At 43.9% G+C, this 17286-nt stretch overlaps 1 protein-coding gene across 1 annotated transcript in view; it reads right to left on the bottom strand.

The window, feature by feature from the left end:
* The window catches only part of LOC124556318 (voltage-dependent calcium channel gamma-7 subunit-like), a 198566-nt gene that overhangs the window by 96806 nt on the left and 84474 nt on the right, over positions 1–17286 (bottom strand). The gene's annotated exons all lie outside the window — the stretch shown is intronic.

Below are 17286 nucleotides of genomic sequence, written 5' to 3'. Positions count from 1 at the left end.
TAACATGGGGGAGGAAGCATAACGTTTTGGAGATGCATGGCAGCTTCTGGGGCCGGTGACTTGGCAATCATTGAAGGTGTCTTGGATCATCAGAAATATATCGATGTGTTGCGAGGCCAATTATGTAGCAGTCCACAGAAAGTGGGTCTTTTACTTTCAACAAGACAACGACTCTAAACATACGGCTCTAAGAATTCGGGAGTGGTTATTATATAATGCTCCGGGATTAAACCGTCGTCCTCCCGAATGCGAGTCCAGTGTGCTAATCACAGCGTCACCTCTCTCGGTCTAGAATTTGAGTTACATGAATTAGGGAGAGACTAACCTAATTTTTAAGTTGCCGTACCAAAACTTCTTGATGAGTAGAGCAATAGATTTCATTTTGTAAACTAATATTTTTGTTGTGAAAAACCAATTATGCTAGAAGAATCTTGTGTTTACTACTGTACATTTAAATGAATATAACATTGTCTTGGCACCACCTTTATTTGTTTGTAATGTATACACTTATATAATAGTATGTGTAACAATACTTTGTGGTGCCGCTTTAAGCCTGTAGTGTCCCTATATCTACAATTGTACTTACTTTTCTATTTTCTCTTTGTCCTGGGAATGCTCTTATGAAGGAAACATTCAGTTGCAACATAGCAGTCCCTCTGTCCTCTTCACACACTAAATGGAAATGCCGTGTGACTAGGACCTCCCGTCGGGTAGACCGTTCGCCTGGTGCAAGTCTTTCGAATTGACGCCACTTCGGCGACTTGCGTGTCAATGGGGTTGAAAGGATGATGATAAGGACAACACAACACCCAGTCCCTGAGCGGAGAAAATCTCCGACCCATCGGGGAATCGAACGTGTGCCGTTAGGTATGACATTCTATCGCGCTGACCACTCAGCTACCAGGGGCGGACTTCATACATTTATTAAGGGTATAAAACCAGCCTATCTTGCACTTCTGAAATACGTATTTGCATACGTGCAAATTAATGTCATTTCGCTACCGTATTACATTGTCGTGCAAAGTTGGTACTCTGATGCTATGTACCGGGATGTACATGATTGGGAGTAGGATGCATGCATATCGTAATACCGTTTATTTTACGAACGAGATGAGCGGGAATTTTTTGGGCTGGGAGGAGGCCAACTGCTCACAATAGTAGAACCAATACATATAACTGAAGTTATACGAGGATTATTACAAAAGCATGTTTAATTTAATTACCTGCATATCGATTTTTTATTCCTGTTAATTCATAAGAGTAGTTTTAGAAGTACATGGTGACGGGTAGCATGGGATGCCCGATTTCGTTAATGATAAATACTACTTAAAGTTAGTCCTAGAAGGAAGCCACCCATCCATTCACTTCTAAGTCCTTTACTTGCGCAAGTTAGTAATTGATATACTACTTATGGCAAACCATAGGATAAAGCTGCCTATCTTGTTCATTGTTAGTTATCTGTGAGTATAGAAATTAGATTATCATTGTCTAATGTTAGGGTGTTCCTTTTTGCATCTAAAAGAGTGAGAAATACTGAGGTCCATAGTACTTTCATTCACTTGCATATATTTTTAAGAGTTGTGGACTACGCAGTGTTGTACAGTAATCCACAATGGGGCTCGAGAAGCGACGAAGCGCGGCACGGTACGCGAGCGGTCGACAGAGATGTGATCTGGACGGAGAGAATAGCTGAGCAGCTGACTGATGCGCGGAGCGAGGACGGAGACATTCCCCGAGAGATCAGGGTGGCATAATCCCCGGCCGCTACATTGGCTGTAGGCGAGAAGGTGTAGTGGATATGGGCGTGGGACTGTTCACAGACACAGGTCGCTCCAGACACGGTAGCGCCACAGTCCGCCAAGTGGGCCTGGCACGCTTCACTGATTCGAGACTGCTGATCTCCCCAGGGGAGGCAGGCAAGAAGGGGCTGACGCGACACGCGCGGGGGTAGGCAGCCTGTAGCAGCCAACGAACCACGCCCGCCTGTTGACACTGGCCTGGAACTGGCATCTGGCTCATGGGAGAGGACTGAACTGAGGCAATGAACTTCTACATCTAGATGGATACTCTGCAAATCACATTTAAGTGCCTGGCAGAGGGTTCATCGAACCACCTTCACAATTCTCTATTATTCCACTCTCGTAGGGCGCGCGGAAAGAACGAACATCTACATCTTTCCGTACGAGCTCTGATTTCCCTTATTTTATAGTGGTGATCGTTGCTCCCTACGTAGGTCGGCATCAAAAAAATATTTTCGCATTGGGAGGAGAAAGTTGGTTATTGGAATTTGGTGAGAAGATTCCGTCGCAACGAATAACGCCTTTCTTTTAATGATGTCCAGTCCAAATCATGTATCATGCAGTAGAGTCGGCCAAAGTATGCCACGCTACCCAGCTCTTTCACATGACTAATAGGCTAATAGTGTACCACATGGGGAACGCACACGGCTTCGTGTGGTGCAGCAGTAGCGGGCAACTTGTTCTGCAATACCTCGGCATCAAAGAGCTATCCAATGGGCGCCTGACGAGAGTCTGTGCAGTTGACAGCTGCACTGCCCCAAATGCTCTCCAGCGGTCGTGGTGCATGTGACCGCACCATTTGCAATCATCTCTCCCTCTCTCGCCACACGCTCAACATGATTCCACCCACCTTTTACTTGGACAAACCACGCTACATTCTAGACACTGCGTGTGATAAATGTTTTGTGTTGAGGTGTGCACGTGGAACTTTCTTTACATTACAGTCATTATCGCTGTTTGATTGGTTGTTGTTGTTGTTGTTGTGGTCTTCAGTCCTGAGCCTGGTTTGATTCAGCTCTCCATGCTACTCTATCATGTGCAACCTTCTTCATCTCCCAGTACCTACTGCAGCCTACATCCTTCTGAATCTGCTTAGTGTATTCATCTCTTGGTCTCCCTCTAAGATTTTTACCCTCCACGCTGCCCTCCAGTACTGAATTGGTGATCCCTTGATGCCTCAGAACATGTCCTACCAACCGATCCCTTCTTCTATTCAAGTTGTGCTACAAACTCCTCTTCTCCCCAATTCTATTCAATACCTCCTCATTAGTTATGTGCTCTAGCCATCTAATCTTCAGCGTTCTTCTGTAGCACCACATCTCAAAAGCTTCTATTCTCTTCTTTTCCAAACTATTTATCGTCCATGTTTCACTTCCGTACATGGCTACACTCCATACAAATACTTTCAGAAAGGACTTCCTGACATTTAAATCTATACTCGATGTTAACAAATTTTTCTTCTTCAGAAACGCTTTCCTTGGCATTGCCAGTCTAAATTTTATATCCTCTCTACTTCGACCATCAGTTATTTTGCTCCCCAAATAGCAAAACTCTATGTACGTTATCCTCTGTTCACTAAGAGCTACGTTGCTTTCGTCAATTATGCATTTTATTATCTTACATAGCCCTCCTTTTGTGATGTGGATGATAGGATTTGACTCTTGCTCTACACGTGTTTTTTAAATGCATGAACATGATTGGACATTAGGTCAACTTTAATGGATTATGTACTAAACTTTTGTTGTCCAGGGACACATGTTTGTGTGTGGTACTTTCATTAGTTGGTCTCCATACTTTTTCTTTGCGGATGTCTGAGGTGTTTTCTTAATGATACACATAGACATTTTGATTATTGTAGTTTGTTATTTGTACACATGAATTGTAATTACCTTGGTCAGATCTGGCACATTCTCTTCAAATATCTTGGGTAGCAGCCTGGTGTTCGGTTCTCTGATTGTGTGAGGTAAACAGAGAGTAGGTTTGGTGTCCCAGAGGATGCCTCCATGTTGTCTGTTTTTGTTGTGATGAATGTATACAAGGTTGGTAATTCTTAACCTCTGTTACTCCATTGAAACCTTTGGTTCCTTTTGGAATGCTGTGAAACGTTCGAGTTAGGTGCAATTTTTTGTTGGTATTGTGCCACACTATCCTCGTTTTTGAAGTGTGAGATACACACTCACACACGATACAAAAAGAAATCTATGAGGTGCATTCAAGTTCTAAGGCCTCCGATTTTTTTCCTAATTAACTACTCACCCGAAATCGATGAAACTGGCGTTACTTCTCGACGTAATCGCCCTGCAGACGTACACATTTTTCACAACGCTGACGCCATGATTCCATGGCAGGGGCGAAGGCTTCTTTAGGAGTCTGTTTTGACCACTGGAAAATCGCTAAGGCAAAAGCAGCACGGTTGGTGAATGTGCGGCCACGGCGAGTGTCTTTCATTGTTGGAAAAAGCCAAAAGTCACTAGGAGCCAGGTCAGGTGAGTAGGGAGCATGAGGAATCACTTCAAAGTTGTTATCACGAAGAAACTGTTGCGCAACGTTAGCTCGATATGCGGTTGCGTTGTCTTGGTGAAACAGCACACGCGCAGCCGTTCCCGGACGTTTTTGTTGCAGTGCATAAAGGAATTTGTTCTTCAAAACATTTTCGTAGAATGCACCTGTTACCATAGTGCCCTTTGGAACGCAATGGGTAAGGATTACGCCCTCGCTGTCCCAGAATATGGACACCATCATTTTTTCAGCACTGGCGGTTACCCAAAATTTTTTTGGTGGCGGTGAATCTGTGTGCTTCCATTGAGCTGACTGGCGCTTTGTTTCTGGATTGAAAAATGGCATCCACGTCTCATCCATTGTCACAACCGACGAAAAGAAAGTCCCATTCATGCTGTCATTGCGTGTCAACATTGCTTGGCAACATGCCACATGGGCAGCCATGTGGTCATCCGTTAGCATTCGTGGCATCCACCTGGATGACACTTTTCGCATTTTCAGATCGTCATGCAGGATTGTGTGCACAGAACCCACAGAAATGCCGACTCTTGAGGCGATCTGTTTAACAGTCATTCGGCGATCCCCCAAAACAATTCTCTCCACTTTCTTGATCATGTCGTCAGACCGGCTTGTGCGAGCCGGAGGTTGTTTCGGTTTGTTGTCACATGATGTTCTGCCTTCATTAAACTGTCGCACCCATGAACGCACTTTAGACACATCCATAACTCCATCACCACATGTCTCCTTCAACTGTCGATGAATTTCAATTGGTTTCACACCACGCAAATTCAGAAAACGGATGTTTGCACGCTGTTCAAGTAAGGAAAACGTCGCCATTTTAAGTATTTAAAACAGTTCTCATTCTCGCCGCTGGCGGTAAAATTCCATCTGCCGTACGGTGCTGCCATCTCTGGGACGTATTGACAATGAACGTGGCCTCATTTTAAAACAATGCGCATGTTTCTATCTCTTTCCAGTCCGGAGAGAAAAAAATCGGGGACCTTAGAACTTGAATCCACCTCGTAGCGTGAGCGGCGGAGTAATGCAGTATGACAGACTTTCTGGCCTCTTCCCACACTTATTATGGGGCATTAAACCAACCTTTAATTTCTGAAATCTGAATTGCCATACATGCAAATTAATGTCATTTCACTGTCATATTACACTGTCACGCAACGCAGGTAATCGGGTGCTATGTATCGGCGTGCACATAATCGGGGGCAGAATGCATGCATATCACAATTCTGTTCAGTTCACGTAGGAGATGAGCGAGATCTTTCGGCGGCCAACCGTTCACAGTATCAGGACGTGGGGGGACTACCGACCCTGGCTGGCGACTTTCTCTGTTGATGTCAGATCTCAGGAGCCAGAGCGACTGATGCTCGCTATTTTTACAATTGCTGGGGGCGGTTTTCACGTGAAGAATTTGGATTTGTGCAGCTCGGGACCACAGCTGTGCTAATATTTTGGACATTTCGGAAATTTTGGAACACGTATTATGTTCGAGTATAATGACATTTCTGAAGCCTAGAAATCTACTCTGTAGGAATCAGCATGGGTTTCGAAAAAGACGGTCATGTGAAACCCAGCTCACGATATTCGTCCACGAGACTCAGAGGGGCATAGACACGGGTTCACAGGTAGATGCCGTGTTTCTTGACTTCCGCAAAGCGTTCGATACAGTTCACCATAGTCATTTAATGAACAAAGTAAGAGCATATGGACTATCAGACCAATTGTGTGGTTGGATTGAAGGGTTCCTAGATAACAGAACGCAGCATGTTATTCTCAATGGAGAGAAGTCTTCCGAAGTAAGAGTGATTTCAGGTGTGCCGCAGGGGAGTGTCGTAGGACTGTTGCTATTCACAATATATATAAATGACCTTGTGGATGACATCGGAAGTTCACTGAGGCTTTTTGCGGATGATGCTGTGGTATATAGACAGGTTGTAACAATGGAAAATTGTACTGAAATGCAGGAGGATCTGCAGCGAATTGACGCATGGTGCAGGGAATGGCAACTGAATCTCAATGTAGACAAGTGTAATGTGCTGCGAATACATAGAAAGATAGATCCCTTATCATTTAGCTACAATATAGCAGGTCAGCAAGTGGAAGCAGTTAATTCCATAAATTATCTGGGAGTACGCATTAGGAGTGATTTAAAATGGAGTGATCATATAATGTTGATCGTTGGTAAAGCAGATGCCAGACTGAGATTCATTGGAAGAATCCTAAGGAAATGCAATCCGAAAACAAAGGAAGTAGGTTACAGTACGCTTGTTCGTCCACTGCTTGAATACTGCTCAGCAGTGTGGGATCCATACCAGATAGGGTTGATAGAAGAGATACAGAAGATCCAACGGAGAGCAGCGCGCTTCGTTACAGGATCATTTAGTAATCGCGAAAGCGTTACGGAGATGATAGATAAACTCCAGTGGAAGACTCTGCAGGAGAGACGCTCGGTAGCTCGGTACGGGCTTTTGTTGAAGTTTCGAGAACATACCTTCACCGAGGAGTCAAGCAGTATATTGCTCCCTCCTACGTATATATCGCGAAGAGACTACGAGGATAAAATCAGAGAGATTAGAGCCCACACAGAGGCATACCGACAATCCTTCTTTCCACAAACAATACGAGACTGGAATAGAAGGGAGAACCGATAGAGGTACTCAAGGTACCCTCCGCCACACACCGTCAGGTGGCTTGCGGAGTATGGATGTAGATGTAGATGTAGATGTAGAAATGGTCGCCGAGCTCCACGGGATAGCTGACAGAACGGCGCCCCGCGTAACACCCAAATTATAATCCGTCGGCAGCCATTGCCGGTAAGCTTTCCTTGCAAAGTGCTGGCGGAGGATATCATAGGCTGCTCGAATGTTACGTCAGCACACGTTTGCAGTCACCATCGTGATTTGTTGGGAAGGAATGGTATTGCCGGCCGGAGTGGCCGTGCTGTTCTAGGCGCTACAGTCTGGAACCGAGCGACCGCTACGGTCCCACGTTCAAATACTGCGTCGGGCATGGATGTGTGTGATGTCCTTAGGTTAGTTAGATTTAATTAGTTCTAAGTTCTAGGCGACTGATGACCTCAGAAGTTAAGTCGCACAGTGCTCAGAGCCATTTGAACCAAGGAATGCTATTGGCGCCTAGCTTGATGGAGAAGGGCAGAGGGAGTCTAGACGGATTTCTTCTAAGGCAATAATTGGTGAATGCTTCGTTTATCAGCGACGATTGGCCGAGTTCTGGCACGGTGGATCGGTCGCTCTGTGGGCTCGGTGCGGAAAATAATTTTGAGAAGAGTTGGTTCCTGCTTGCCGCAGGTGCTGGTCGCGTACTTTGCCGTCCTTGCTGCAGAGTAATTTCATTCGCAGTTTCACTTGTCCGTCCACCCGGACAAACACTTAAGTCTTCTCGCGCTCGCGCTTCGATCGGTCTCCAAGGCGGTGCCCATCTTCAAGCAGCGGCGCCGACCACGAGTAGCAGCTGTCATCAACACGGCTCCTTCCGCCATATTGCGGATTTCAGTTGATTTTTCAGCTGCCCAAAATTCGAAGTGTGGTTTTTCAGCGATGGTATCTGTAGAATCACTTTGCCTCCTTACGTCATATCGTGGTACTGGATCCGATTACCCACTTGTTTATCGTTATTAACCTTTTCACCTATTCTCTTGGCTCATCCTTCTCGTAGTAGAGAAGCACAGCATATTCAATGCAGTGTCGTTTGTACTAGGTTATTCCCAACACCTCTGTCAAGTGAAGACTACATACATGTTTGATTTACGTTGATATAAATGACTGTTCCTTCTACAAATTCATGATCAATTTTGTGTTAGATTTAAAGAAAATGGCAACGGCCTTGCCACAGTGGCTACACCGGTTCCCGTGAGATCACCGAAATTAAGCGCTGTCGGGCGTGGTCGGCACTTGGATGGGTGACCATCCATGCCGCCATGCGCTGTTGCCATTTTTCGGGGTGCACTCAGCCTCGTGATGCCAATTGAGGAGCTACTCGACCGAACGACCGAATAGTCAAGAATACCACCATGACGACCGAGAGAGCGGTGTGCTGACCTCATGCCCCTCCTATCCGCATCCTCCTCGGAGGATGACACGGCGGTCGGATGGTTCCGATGGGCCAGTTGTGGCCTGTACAAGGAATGGTTTTTCTTTAAAGAAAATAAATGTAAATTTGTAGGACGGTGTTTATCTGTCAAACAATCACACTCACCAGAATCCTTCCCCATCATCATTTTGGAGGAGAGCTTTGATCAGTTAATTTAATGAAAAAATTACATTAGAGGCTAGCCACCCCAAGCAGGATTTATATCAGGGCCATTATAAGATTGCGTTACACACGTTGTGCAGATTCAGTGTAAACACACTTGGGCGTGATTTGCATAATATTGTGATTCTCCCCCAACTTGCATATCCCACGATAGCAAAAATGCATCTAGTTTCCATAGTTTCCATTGTTTGTTTATTTTTACAAATCACACATTCTCGTTCATGCGATGGCTACCACAAGCTGCTCATCGTACTCAACAGACGAAAGGTAGGCTGTATATAAATTCCAAAAGTGTTATCTAATAATTATTATTACAGTAGCAAAGAACAACAAACTCTCATGAAAGCATTATAACAAATATCGTTTTACCTAAGGTTCGTCATTTTTGTATCCAGCGTTAGACCCTGAACGCAAATAAAGAGGATAGGATAAGCATACTAGTAATTCAATTACTGAACAAATCATTGTGGCATTATCATAATTCAAGACGACTGGGGAGATTTCCGAGCTCATGCCCTCCCAAAAATCGATCATAGTATCTCGATCACTGCGACCGAGCGAGGCTACGCAGCGGCTATATTACCAGACTGATATTTGCGGGGTTGTGTTTGAGATTCCCATCTTACAACACAGATACAGGTTTTAAGCCGATTTCATAAAGAACTGCAGAGTGGCTGCCGCGATGGTTGCTTTAGAAAAGTCGCCTATTGAGTCCCTGTCCCATCCTTTCCCAATCCGAGTCAGATTCGAATCCAGTTTCGGGTGGGCGTGGGGGGATGAAAGGAGTGGTCATGGGGATTGTGCCCCCCCCCCCCTCCCACCTAACGTCAATTTTATTATAAGCGTTCATATTTTTCACCATCATCATCGTCACCGTCATCATCATCTTCTGAGTATTCTACTGCTAACGTGGCTTCTCGCTTCCCGATTTCCACTTCTTCAGACCATGCCAGTCTCCCTGAAGCCCTCTCGCATCTATCACGTCCCTGACGTCTCGACTCCAACTCCTCCTAGGTCGCCCGCGGTTTCTTCTTTTCGCTGTGGAACAACTGCCAGACCTTCTCTGGCCATCGGCTATCGTCCATCTTTTCCAGATGTCCATACCATTTTACACGTTTCAACTCCGTGGTGTCCATTATTTATTTGTCGACACTCAGAGCCTCTCTTATGTTGGTATTTGGTACTCTGTCCTTCAAGGAAATGCCACAACGTCGTCTCTAAAAGTCAATCGCTAGTGCAAGCAACTTGTTTCTATGACGCTTGTTTATTACACACTTTCTGTCCCTTACATTGCAATTTTTCAACAACTGAACGACGTATTACCGTTATAATTAGTTCTTAGTTGGTCCCCCTTTCCTGTTTATGATCTCTTGCATTCTCCTTAGCACGAGCTTCACAATAAATTCGGGTATTTGCACTGTAATTTTACGCTGTGCTTAAATCGACTTCCGTCAGTAAGTATAACCTTCTCCCAGAAATCAAACCCACTGGATTTATGTTCTCTTGAAAATGCAACTCCCTTCCTTCTGTTGATTTTACTGATACATGGTTTTCTCCGGGCTGTTCAGTCTCCTTACGTACCTTCTAAAGCACATTTATTACAGTTTGTGCTAAAACATACTTTCGTGTATGCATCTGAACTGTAGTAGCAAGTTTTAGAGCGCTTAGTTTTGAATTTTTCTTGACTGCTTTAAGTAGCTGTCGCTTTCCCGCCTCTGATAGAACTGCAGGGCGACCTCTTCGTGACACGTTTTCGTACGTTTTTTTCTGTTTAAACCAGTATATAATACGCTTGGCTGTACTGGCAGGGCTGACAGTGGTTTCTCCAATTTATTGAATTATATATTAGATTGCATACCACTATTTTTCAAACTCGATGCATGTTAGTTCCCTGTTGTTCGGGCGTCAGTCACAGATCTTTGAATACTCCTGTATAAAGAAGGTAGGCTGTGTGGAGAACACATCGATTGGTTGTATGGCGCCCTCTATACGAACTACGTGTATAACGTTTGAAGGAAAGTAAAAAGCTTCAAATTTGCACGGGAATTACATGAAATAAAACATATGTAAAATTCATTGCATTGCTGTCCGACTTATCTCACATTTGCCAATAAACATAGAAAATACAAGAAAATTTCCAGGTTCACTCTTTGTAAGTCACTTGTTTTATTCTTTAAAAACATATGTAACGTCAATGGGTAAAACCTTTTTTAATTTTATTTATAAGGCACAAGGAGGCACATGCTATATTCAACTGTTAGAATTGATCTGATTTAAATATTCTTATCTTTGTATTATTTTTTCTTTATTTAAACATCATGAAGGGTAAGTTGTTCCTCTTTACTGAATAGTTCATAGATAGCGCCAAATGTCAGCCACATGGATGGTTGGTGTGACTTGGCATTCCGTTACAGATGTAGAGAGTATTATTCTCTGTGTCACTTCAAACAGATTTTACTTATATAAGTACAATAACACCAATACACTGAATTGCACTTATTAACAGTGTACATGCCTCTAAGCTAAGGTACCATGGAGAAAGTTCTGTAGGTTCAATGTAATAACCATCATACTCGTACAGAATTATGCTAATAGCTGCTACATATTGGCAAGACGGTAGGAGCTACTCCAATGCCTACTGGGATACCCTCTCTACCCAGGTCGATAGCCACCCCCTCACCTACCACCACCCTGATGATATAACCCGTGCCGCCTCCTTTCTCCAACAGACCTTGTCTGAGGCCGTGGAGGCCCACGTCCCTTCTGTTGCCATCCACCCCCACCGTCCTACTTTACCCCCACAGGCTGTCCCCCTCTTCCGTCAATCCCGCCGTCTCTACCACGCCTTCCTTCACACGCGTGACCAGGACACACTACGACGCCATAAGCAACTACAACGACACATCAGAAACTTGCTCGCGGCTAAGAAACGCCGGGACTGGCGACAGACATGCACCCACCTTAATGCTACACTTCCTATCAACTCGTCCAAGTACTGGTCAGCCTTCCGCCACCTTACCGGATCTAAGCCCCCTCCCTACTACCCTCTCCTTCATGATAATCAACCCTTCCCTGACAACCTTAGTAAGGCCAACCACTTTGCCTCCTACCTCTCTGATGTCTTTACCATCGCCGACGATCCCCAGTTCGATAACTCCCTCTTCCCAGACGTCCGCGATCGAACTGACACCTCTGTCCCTCCCCTCGCCCCTGGATTCCAGTACTTGGACAACATTGCACACACCGAACTCAATGCCCCCATCACTACTCAGGATCTCATCACTACACTCCGCACGAAACGTAACACCGCTCCCGGTCACAATCGTGTCACTTATTGCCACCTTCGTGAAGCTCCTGCCTCCTTCCTCTCCAGTCTGGCCGGGCTCTATAATGTAGTCCTGTCCACCGGCTACTACCCCGACCTGTTGAAAACCTACCGCATCCTGATGTTCCTTAAACCCGACAAACCACCGTCCGCTGTCTCCTCCTACCGTCCCATCAGCCTTACCTCAGTCTTCAGCAAGATCCTGGAATCCCATCCTTACCCGACGCATCCACCAGCATCTCCGCCAGCACCGCCTCCTTCCCGTTACCCAGTGTGGCTTTCGGCCGTCCCTCTCTACTGATGACCTTCTCCTTCACCTCACTCATCTCCTCTCTGAACAGCTTAATTCCCGTCGCTCCGCTATCTTCCTCTCCCTCGACCTCGAACGCGCCTATGACCGTTTGTGGCATTCCGGTCTCCTCTTCAAGCTCCAAACCTTCGCCCTTCCTATTAACTACATCCGTCTGATTGGGTCCTTTCTTTCCCAATGTCCTTCCTATGTCACCATTCATAACACGGATTCCTACACCTTCTTCCTCTATGCCGGTGTACCCCAAGGTTCCGTCCTCTCCCCTCCTCTTTACCTTTTGTATACGGCGGACATGCCGCCGCCTTCACCCCCCATCCACCTTCTCCAGTACGCCGATGACACCGCCTTCCTTGCTCTCGCCCCCACCCTGCAGCGCTCCCAACACCTTCTCCAGTCCCATTTGACAGATTCCCCACTTGGTGCAACCAGTGGTTGCTTAAGGTCAATCCTTCCAAAAACCAGGCGATCATTGTAGGCAAAACCACCCCTTGCTTCTGCCTCCTCTGCTTCTATGTCATCGTCTATGGCCGTCCCATTGCCCTCACCCCCACCCTTAAGTATCTTGGCGTCACCCTTGACCATCGCCTCTCCTTGACCCCCCACCTCCGGACAATCCAAGCCAAGGCACACTTCTGACTCCGTCTCCTCAAGCTCCTTTCTGGCCGTACGTGGGATCTGGACCCCTCCACCATCCTCCGCACCTATAAATCCCTCATCTGCCCTATCCTCTGCTACGCCCTCCCTGCCTGGATCTCCGCTCCTCCTCCCTTTCACAAATCCCTTCTGATCCTTGAACGCCATGCTCTTTGCCTCGCCTATCGCATCCGTCTCCCCTCCCCCACGTGGATCCTGTACGACCTTATTCCGTTCCCCCACCGCCTCCTTTTCCTTGAACGGATACGGATGCTCTACACCTCCCGTAAACTCGATCCTCCTCACCCGCTTGTCTCTCCCATCCTCTCCCACCCCCACCCACTGCCGCACCTGTATTTCCACATCTCCATCTCTCCACTCTCCTTACCCTCTCCCAAGGTGGTTTCCGCCAGCTCCCCCTCTCTGATGATGCCCTCCTGCCATCCATCTTCCCCTCCTACCAACTTTAATACTCCCCTCCCACTTCCTGTGTTTGTTCCTTTGGGCACCCTCTCTCCCTTCTCTCCCCATTCCCTCCCACCTCCCTTTTTCCCCCTCCTCCCCTGGGCTTCCCCTACACCCATACCTTCATTCCTCCCACCATCTCCTCTGCCACTGGCATCTTTGCTCTCTCCTATCCCTCCCCCACCACCTTCTTCCCCTCTTGGCAGGTCCCCGGACTCGCACACGTTAAGTGGACATTCACACGCCGGAGATCATCGCCATCAGTTTCTCGTGTGTGTGCCATCGTGTTTGTGATTTAGAGTTTTTCGCCGCCACGCTCCTTCGTTGACTTGTACCGTCAAAGTCATCAGTGTTTGTGTGCAGTGCCGACAGTTTTTCGTGTTTTTTCGTCGAGTGTGAACGGCTTCGTGTTTTTTTTTAATTTTTGTATCTACTGTTTTTTAACCACCAATCTGTTACTTTTCTGTCTTCCTTGTCTCTTTTATTGTAATACTTGTGGCTGAAGTGCGGAGTAGATTCATCCGCTGCCAGCCCACCTTTGTATTAGGTGAAAAATAACAATACAGATAAAAAAAGGGGCTACTCCGTTCCCCCTGGGTGAAACCTTACACTGTGTTCTAACAACAAGTTCTTCATGACGGCTTGATCATTAATCAGGTTGTTGCCGGCATTCTTGTGATGGCAGCAAATCTCTAGCTCTTCTCGCATTAAAGCAGAAACCTTACATTAGATGTCAAAGTCGGCACCTTATGTTTCGTTGTAGGTAAATGAGCAGCCGTACGCGATTTCTCTGTGGTATGTTTTCTGCCCAATGCGACATGTTCCCCAATCCTAATTTCCAGCCTCCTTCCTGTTTGGCCAATATAACAGGCCTTATAGTCTGGGCAATCAATCTTATAAACTCCAGAAGCGTGAAATATGTTCTTTGCATCTACAAAGTGTTGCAAAATACATCCTAAGCTATTTTTGGTTCCAAAAGACACTGTTACATTGTACTTTCTAAAGATAGCTTCTATCCTTGTACTCATTTTTAGAAGCATGTACATTGTTAATAACAGCAATTCAGTGTATTGGTTTTATTGTACTTATAAGTAAAATCTGTTTGAAGTGACACACAGACTAGTACTCTCTACATCTGCAACGGAATGCCAAGTCACACCAACCATCCATGTGGCTGACATTTGGCGCCACTATTCACTAAAATAAGAGAAACAACATACCCGTCATGATTTTTAAATAAAGAAAAAATATTACAAAGATAAAAACATTTAAATCAGATCAATTCTAATAGTTGCATATAGCATGTGCCTGCCTCTTTGTGTCTTATAAATAAAATTAAAAAAGGTTTTACTCATCTGATGTTACATATGAGTTTAAAGAATAAAACAACTGACTCACAAGAAGTCAACCCGAAAATTTTCTAAATTTTCTACGTTTACTGGAAAATATGAAATAAATCGGGCAGCAATGTAAAGAATTGTACTTATGTTTTACTTTATGTCATTCCCATGCAAATTTGAAGCTTTTTAATTTCCTTTAAATGTTATATACGCAGCTCATAAAGAGGGCGCCATACAACCAATCGATGTGTTCTCCACACATCCTACCTTCTCTATACGTAAGGATTCAAAGAACTGTGACTGATGCCCGAACAACAGGGGACTAACATTTATCGATTTTAAAAAATAGTGGTATGTAATCTAATATGTAAGCCATATAGGTTATTCCCAGAGCTGTAAATTTTTATTGTATCGCCTGACCATGCACTTCTTATATTTTTAGTATTGATAATGGCTAAGCACTAGCCAAAATCTGGATTTGCGTAATAAAACCTGCAAAAAAAGGGCGACTGATTGCTGGGCTCTATCATTTATAAACCTGTACATTATCCTGTCACCTTAATCTTCTGAATCAAAAATTGAAAGTCGTTACACTGAATCGTGAAGCAGAACCAACAGGCAAAGATACATAAAGACTGAAGTCCGAATCGGTCGAATCCCAAAAATAATGACTCTGGGAACTGAACTGCTCGTTTCTAATAAAATAAGATTATATTCAAACAGTTTTATTTGAGCGACAATTTCCTTAAGACGGATTCTTCACAGACAATGACGTGTAAACGAAGATGTCAATGCTCTACATCCATTTATCCGATTGAGATAGGCATCAGTTCCATGGAACACAGTAATAAATAAATTTAAAAAAAGAAAAACGAGGAACAAAATTGAGTCCGAGTATCCGCTTAAGGTTAAAAAGAGACACTTAGTTGAAGAATAAGTTTTTTTAAATAATATGTAGTTTTCTCATCATATCCGCCTCACACTCTTAGGAAAAAACAGGTTTGTAGGTTATATTATTAAAGTCAATGCAGTAGTATTGTATTAATTATTAAGTGGAAGATAATAAAGTTACGTCCGAACAATATTTTTTGAAATAAAAGGTAAAACTATTTTATATCATTCTGCGACTTTTCGTATGAGAAGGCATCTCTTCCCCTTTTCCTGCGAATCCGAAATAACGAACAATTCATTTTTTGTGCAAAGATAGCAAACTGGAGCAGCATGGGGAAAAAAGCAAAGTTGAAAATTAAGAGGCACCCCTAGTCTGATGTTTTATTTTTGGAAGAAATGTGAAAATCGTAAGTTTTAAGTAAAATTTCTTACACTACAATCAAATAAATGATATAAAGTTAGCTTGAAAACTAGTCGTTAAATCAAGCAGATGAAACCTAAAAAATTGACAAATAACAAAAAATAAGAAGAAACAACAACTTGCCTTGTGATAAATATGTGTTCTACAGTTGATCTAAACGACGAAGAGATAGTAGAGACATCCTGTACATAGATTTGGGGAATCTTTATTAAAACGACATTACAGATTCACAATGCGTTTTTATTGAGGAGAAATCTCGTCGTTTAATACTAGATAATGCTTTACGTTACATTTTTTTCAGAGAATGATTGCGTACATTGACATACACTACGTTACAGTCATTACAGCTTTCCAGACGTTTTTGTCTATCACTGTAAATTCCTCGTCGAACGTACCTATAATGTTTACGCTCTTGACGCGTGATACGAAGAACAAAGATTTTTACCGTTCCTATTATTTTATGTGTGCATGTGTTATTGTCGTGGGATGATCCGTAAGACAATGTGGTTCATTAAACATCCATCTTTTAGAGAAATTCTCTGGATTCTGACATCGTTTCAGGAACGTGTCAACTGAAAATTATTCTGGATAGTAAACTAGAAGATCATATTTCACTGAACAGTAAGGTCATTATTCGGCGAAATATGAACTTCTTCAAAAGTAGTCAGCTGTGATATAAACAGACGCAGGCTTTTCGATGTAACTAACACAAAAGTGACTCAGTTCTTATCTTAGGAACTTGTTTTAACTGTTTTAATTAGGTGCTAGGTCCAATTATACTTAAGCATTACTTGTCGTTAGATCACTTTTTGTTGTAGGGCATCAACACGCTAAGGAACATTCTCCACAACGACAGTTAGTTAACATCACTTGTACTAAATAAGTTATATATAAATTTAAACGTAAACAGTCGGCTTATTATGAACCTGTCGGTTCGAAACCGAAAAGAAAGCAGTCCCTCTTTCTGGTGGGCAAGAATAATATACTAGTTCAAATGCAGAACAGGTCTGTGTACGTTGAAAATTTTGAGAACTGGATTCATATTATGTATGTGATCTCCAGACACATAAACGCTGAGTTGACTATAACTGTGATGTGTGTAAATTTAAGTATTATTAATGTATCCAAAAGCTGTAAAGGAACCTTACCGCAAATGTACTCGTTAAATGTTGGAAGTTAAACTGTCCCCTACTTGGAAAAAAAGTTTATTTCATTTACTGCATGAGGGTTTTGAAGTGGACAGTTACTTTCCTTCTCTCGAAGAGTATTCCAGCCTTGCATATGTGCTTGCATTCAACCAGACGTGCTTTCTAAAA

This window comes from Schistocerca americana, chromosome X (assembly GCF_021461395.2).
Source record: "Schistocerca americana isolate TAMUIC-IGC-003095 chromosome X, iqSchAmer2.1, whole genome shotgun sequence".
NCBI classification, from domain to species: Eukaryota; Metazoa; Arthropoda; class Insecta; order Orthoptera; family Acrididae; genus Schistocerca; species Schistocerca americana.
This window is presented reverse-complemented; position numbering and strand designations above follow the sequence as displayed.